The sequence below is a fragment of the Lactuca sativa genome, chromosome 5, assembly GCF_002870075.4.
Source record: "Lactuca sativa cultivar Salinas chromosome 5, Lsat_Salinas_v11, whole genome shotgun sequence".
In the NCBI taxonomy this organism is placed as follows: Eukaryota; Viridiplantae; Streptophyta; class Magnoliopsida; order Asterales; family Asteraceae; genus Lactuca; species Lactuca sativa.
Window position 1 is genome coordinate 355,547,363 of NC_056627.2, and position 6,886 is coordinate 355,554,248.

General features: G+C 40.2%; 1 non-coding gene across 1 annotated transcript; it reads right to left on the bottom strand.

Moving 5' to 3' along the window:
* Positions 1-2,001: 2,001 nt before the first annotated feature.
* LOC111903569 (small nucleolar RNA R71) lies at positions 2,002-2,108 on the bottom strand. Its single transcript, XR_002854216.2, has one exon. It is a non-coding gene; the product is annotated as a small nucleolar RNA R71 (small nucleolar RNA).
* Positions 2,109-6,886: the final 4,778 nt, after the last annotated feature.

The window sequence follows — 6,886 nt, forward strand, 5'->3', positions numbered from 1 at the left end:
CTTCAAAGATTCCCACTTCTTCTTCTTCTTCTTCTTCTAAATCACTCAGAAATGGCCAAAAACATGAATCATCACAATGGAGGCTTAGGGTGCGGCGTTCTGGGTGTGAAGGGCAGTAAAGGAGCCCTAGGAAGAAGATTGAGACGTTTAAATAGGCTCCAAGCCCCGGATATAGGGTTTTCCTCGCACAGACCAGACTCGCCGAGTCCACTTGGCCGACTCGCCGAGTTGGTCACTTACTCCTCGACCCGGATTCCGCTCCGACTCGCCGAGTCCTTCCTTGGACTCGCCGAGTCCCTCCTAAATTTAGGGTTTCCTTTACTTTCTTGGCTTTCAAAATCTTGGGTGTTACATATGAATAGTTATATGCTTATGGATTGAGTTTAGTTGGTAAAAAAATTGCTTGTGTTTGATTTGTATAACCTAGCATGCTATTATTTGTTTATCTAATTGCTTGATTGCATGTTCTGTGTAGCTTGGTGACCATTAAACTGCATGAACCTGTTTACCTAATAATTTAGTGAACATTGAATCGTTAGAGCTAGGATTGACTAATCTTAGTTAGTAATTAGAATAAATAAAGCTTAGTTGTGCTAGAGAACGTGTATTGTGACCATAATTGCGTTTATACAACAAATCTTACATAGCATATTTACATTCATAATTAGTTTTGTGTTTAATTATGTGTGAACATACATGGTTTGACATGAATTAGTTAATTATTGGTAAGATAGAACTAAATTACTAATACAACTAAAAACTCAACTTAATAATCCGTAATCATTAGCTAGCCATAAGGGAGAAGTGGATTCAAAACTAAACAAGAGTGTGTTTTTATTTATTGAATTTGAATTAAGTTCATATGATCTTGTAAAACCAGATAAAACCCCTTATTAAACTTGTTAATAAATTAGGTTAATTTAATAGTAAGTAAATTAATTAGAACACCATTCCCTGTGATCGACACCCGACTTACCCACGCTATACTGTAATCTAACTAGGTACACTGCCTATAAGTGTATGGTTAGTTAAGTTTGTTAGGTTATAAATATTAAAATTAGTAAGTACTTTTGTGCACATCAAGTTTTTGGCGCCGTTGCCGGGGAACGGCTTAGTTTTTAGCTTATTTATTTGCATTAAATTGATCGATCCTTCTTGTGGAGTAAAAAACCCACAAAAAGTTAATTTTTCAGCGAAATAATTTTTTCTGTTATTCACAGAGTCCACGACGTGGCATCACTCTAGCCACGACGTGGACAGTTAAAAACTAGATTTTTTTGGTTTGAAGTTAGTTTTTCTTATTTTAGTTCAGTTTTACGTTTTTTTTTAGTTTAGCAAGTTGCAGAAGTTCATGACCAGAAGCTCAAACACACACTTGGTGCCACCACTGGAAGACCCCGAGTATGCACTTCACAAGAAAAGACGCCCTTGCAAGAACTGAAGTCAGGTTTTTCTAGGAAGTCGGGAAAGAAGACAGGAGAGTCAAGTTCATCAGCGAAGCACAAGAGCAATCTTGAGCATTTGGATCATACACCCGTCCAGACCGAGTCCGAAAGCAATACCGAGCCAGAATTTGAAGAACACACAAGCGAACCCGAGAACGAGCCAAGGAACGAGATGGCAGCGATTGAAGAAATGTCCATGGGAGCTTACAAGAAGCGAATGCGAGAAGATATGGGTCCTGGTTTAGTCCAACCAGCAATACCTGCCACTGCCACATTCGAGCTGAAGGGACACATATTGACAGCACTGAAGGACATCCCATTTTTCGGGAAAGATCATGAGGATGCTTTTAAGCATCTAGATGAAGTCAATGACATTGCGGATTACTTCAATGTCCCAAATGTCAACAGAAACACAGTCTTGCTTAGGATGCTTCCCATCACTTTCAAAGGAGCCGCTAAGGAGTGGTTGAAAGCACTCCCACCCGGTACAATCACCACTTGGGCTCAAATGCGTGAGCAATTCCTGGACCAGTTTTGCCCGCCATCCAAGATAGCCAAACTCAAGAAGGTAATAGCCAACTTTGAGCAACAGCCGGGGGAGTCACTATACGAAGCATGGGAGCGGTACAAGGGCTTGATCAGAAATTGCCCTCAACATGACCTAAATGTGCAGTAAGAGATGTCAATCTTTTATGATGGGGTCAATGTGATGACAAGACAACTCCTTGATTCTCAAGGACCGTTGACAAAGAAAAATCCAAGGGAGGTTAAGGAGTTAATTGAAGAATTCGCGAAACACTCTCGCGAATACCACAACCCAAGGCAAGATGGAATCAGAGGCGGTGGAGGGGCCCAAACTAAAGAAATTGCAGATGTCATGGCCATGCTAAATAACATGGATCGCAGGATAACACAAATGGACCAGTCGATACATGCCATAAGAGTAGGGTGCGAGAGATGCAGTGGTCCACACTTGACCAAGGACTGCAATGTAGATGAGTTTGGGAACAGAAAAGCTCAAGTGTGCTACTCTAGTGGGGATAAATTTGATGAGGACTGGAGGAAACCGAAGAAGGAGTGGCTGCCATATGAAGAGTACAAGAGGCAAAAAGAAGAGAAATATAGGCAGACAGGTCGAGGCCTATATCAAAAGGAGCAGTCACCGGCCGAGAAGAAACCCGACCTAGAGACCAGTTTATGGAGGCTTTGGAAAAGAGACACGATGCCACTGATTCCGCTATCATGGAACAACAAATATTGATAAAGAACCAGCAAGCCTCCATCCATAACCTTGAAGTACAATTTGGTCAACTAGCCACTCTAGTTCATGAAAAAATTGTCCCCGAAGAATCCCGAAGTAAAGACCCAATCTCACGTAATGGCCATCGATACTGAAGAAGATGCAATATCTGAGTTCCTGGAGGGATTGGAAGAAGAACCACAGCAACTCAAGAAATCAAGGATCGAAAATGGAGAAAGTGCTGAACCAGGCTTGCCACGACGTGGCACTCCTCTGGCCACGATGTGGCGCAAGTATGATCAAAAGTCCTTTGAACCCATTCCAGCTTATCATCCACCTCTGCCATTTCCCACCCGAGCTACCCTCAGTCAACTGGAGAAGGAGCATTTGGAGTTCGTAAAGCATGTGAAGGGGATCCCAATTAATACCCCCTTTGTCGAGTCCTTATCCAAAGCTCCCGAGAACCAGAAATTACTGCAAGACTTGATAGATACGTGACGGCAATTAAAGAAGCAGTCTACAGTGATTCTAAGTGAACAAACTTCAAAACTGTGTTGGGAGAAACACTAGAAAAAATGGGGGATCCTGGACGCCTCACTCTTCCATGTGAGTTTGGGAATAAAATGAAGGTTAATGCTTTAGCCGATTCTGGGGCTAGCATTAATTTAATGCCTTTTTCATTTTATCAAAAATTGGAGATTCAGAAGATGAAGGCTACAAAAATGAATATTCACATGGAGAATCGTTCGGTGACACAACCCCGCGGCATCGTGGAGGATATTTTGGTGAAAATTGGAAAATTTGTTTTTCCAATAGACTTTGTAGTCTTGGACATGAAAGAAGATCCGGATGTTCCAATAATCCTTGGTCGGCCATTGCTTAACACTGTTGGAGCCCTAGTTGATATCCGCGAGTCCAAGCTCACTTTGAGGGTTAGGGATGAACAACAAGTCTTTGGGATAAAAGATGACTTTCAAGAAGATAAAGAAGATGTGTTCATAATTAATGAAGAGAATGAATTAGAAGAACTGAAAAAGCTTATAGAAGAAGAGATAAAGGCAGTTCATCAAGTCAAGAGGACAAAACCAAGGGCATCTGTTCCGTATTTGATTGAAGTTGTTGGGTCGCGTTTTGTATAATATGTTGCGTCTATTGGGCTCATTAGCTAGTCCATTTTTGTATCTCCGGTATGGGCCTGTCCATCCGTGAGTTTAGTAGGGTTGAATATAAATATAGGTGCTTGCATGCATCTTAGAAAAAAAAGGAATAGAACGATCAGATCATTATTCAGAAGTTTATTATTATCGTTCTTATAACCCTAAATCCTATACAGCGGAAGTTCTTAGTCGAGCTCTGCTAAGGATTGTTTGATCTAATCATTCGACATATTTTGATCCACTCTTGTCTTATTTATTGTTTTGTGTTCATCGCAATACCTGTTTCATAAATCTAATCGATCTTCACGTTTGTTATTTTATCATATCAATTGGTATCAGAGCAGGAGGCTGTGTAATTCATACACATCTTTTCTGTGAAAAAGGTTGCGATTAGGGTTATTCCGCATTAACTAATATTTATTGAGCCGTCATCCCATAATTGACGTAACTCAGCATTTATTCGTTTTGCCCTAACTTAATATATTACAAGTCTGATCTTTTAAACAGGTTATTCGATCTAGCATGGACAAGTCACAATCAAATCCCATTAACATCTCAAACAACATTGGATCAACGATGAAGATTCCCATCCTTTACACCCAGGATTACGAAGTCTGGGCACATCACTTTGAAGATTATGTCATTGGATCTGAGGACAACGAATATCTTATTTAGGAAGCAATCGTGTCTGGACCATTCGCTCATTCAGCGACATCAAGAATCATTAAAACTCAGAAAGAGTATAATGATCTGTTGAAAGATGTAAAAGATATTGCCCAAGACGAAAAAGATAAATTTCAGTGCAATATTAAAGCATTGAGACTAATCAGATTTGCTCTTCAATCTGATACTTTCAGGCTAGTGAGTTCGTGCAGCACTGCTAAAGAAATATGGGATAGGCTGCGAGAGTTATATTCCACGGATGAAGATCTCGAGCATTCCATTCAAACCTTACTTTTGTCCGAGTTTGGTGAATTCAAGCAGAGTCCTAAAGAAACTGTAACTCAAACGTTCGATCGCTTCAATCATCTTCTTAGTAAGATGATTAAACATGATATTGAAAGGAAGTTGATTGAACAAAAGGTTACGTTTTTAAACGGTCTTAGATCTAAGTAGAGAGCGGTTGTGTCCACTGTTAAAGCACATGAGCAATTCAAATCTTACCCACTGGCAAAGCTGGTAGGGATTTTGAAATCCCAAGAAAAGATCGTCTTGCAAGAGAAAAATGTAGTTTCAAGCTTGGGATCATTGGCCCTTCTGTCCAAAAGCAAAGGTGTGATGGAAGATGAAGACTTTAACTTAGAGGACTATGACCTTACCTCTGAAGACTATACAATGATGGTGTCAAACCTGAAGAGGTTCATCAAGAAAAAGTTTCCTACCAATAAGAACCGAAATTGGCAGAGAAGTTATAGTTCTGAAAAGGTCAGGGAAGAACCGAAAGCAGAAGAACCAAAGAAGGAACCGAAAGCTGAAGGAGATTCGGGTGTGAACTGCTACTATTGTGGAGGAAAGAACCACTATGCCAAAGATTGTGTCCTCAAGAAAATAGCAGAAAAGGATGAGGAGAAAGATGAATAAGCCGTGTTAATGAAAAAGCTGGAAGAGATCAAGAAAAAGAAAGTTGTCACTAACCCTTCAATGAATGCTTTAATTGTGCAGGGTTCGGTAGCAGATGATGAGTTCGGTGGCGTGGAGGTCTGGTCAACCGACTCTGAGGATGATGAAGTAAGGAAGCCATCTCATGGAAAGGCTTATGTTGCGAAAGATGAAGGAAGTGGTGGAAAGTGCTTGATGGTGTCGGATGTATCTCAAATGAGGGGATACAACACAGACGGTGGGAATGAAGACACAAAGGAGCGAGAGGACTTGTGCTTCACAGCAAAACCTCTCAGCGTGCAGTTTAACGAGCTTGATGAATTAATAAAGAAGGTACAATCTATTTTTGTTTCATTCAAAGTCCCACAAAGTTCATATGAAAAAGAATTAAAAATGTAAATTCAAGAATCTCGCATCTAGACAGCAGTTTAACTCAAACAAGGGTCACCAATTCTAACCTAACTGACCAATTAAGCAGGGCGTCTTCAAAGAGTGAGGAACGGAGGATGTGGATCGAGCTGAAGGAGTCGGAGTTAATCAAATCTAAGGACGAAAACATTTATTTACAAAGAGACAATTTGAAACTTTTAAAACAGAGAAATGTCTTTTGTTTAATTGCTAAGCGTCTTTACACTAATATCACTCAACTTCATTTAAACTGTGAAATAGGGCAGAAAATTCATCGCATGATTTTGCCTTTCCTTGAGTTTAAGGAGGATGAAATCGACGCTGAAGCATATAATTGCGAAAGTGTAGTTTCGTCTGAGGATGTAAATCCGACTTATATGTATGGACTAGACAAAATCGAATCTTTCATAAAGTCCAAGGACCATAAGGACATGCTGAAAAACCTTTTGGATGAAAATTATAAATTGAAACTAAGGACCGAAACCATACAAAAGTTTGACTCATTGAATGCCAACTTGAGCTCAGAAAATAAAATTGATGTTGAAAATGCATATGAGCTTAATGAGGATGATGATATGAGTGAAATTTCTGTAGATGATGTAGTTGACTGTTCTGAGTTTGTCAAGAGCGAACCCGAAAACCACAAAAATCTTATTTCAGAAAATTCTGTGGAGTTTGCTCGTTTGTCCCAACAAAAGTCCCCGATCCTTGAAGAAAAGGTTGTTGTATACCAAAAGGTAAGGACGACTCCAAATCAAGTGTATAAGGTCACAGGAGTAACCGAACATCAGACAGCTGAACTCACAGCCATTGTAAACGAAGATAATGTTGATGGTTGTGATGAGTTCTTCTGGTCCGCTCCTATCGACAATGCTGACGAAACCGTTGGTCTGTCTGAACGGACGTCCTGGAAAACCAAAGGCAGATATGTACCAGAGCCTCTGAACAAGCCCGATAACTTTGACATGCCAAGTACTAGTGGTACAAAAGATGTTCCTGAAGAAAAAGGAGATCCTGCAAAAGAAGTCACTCCTTCA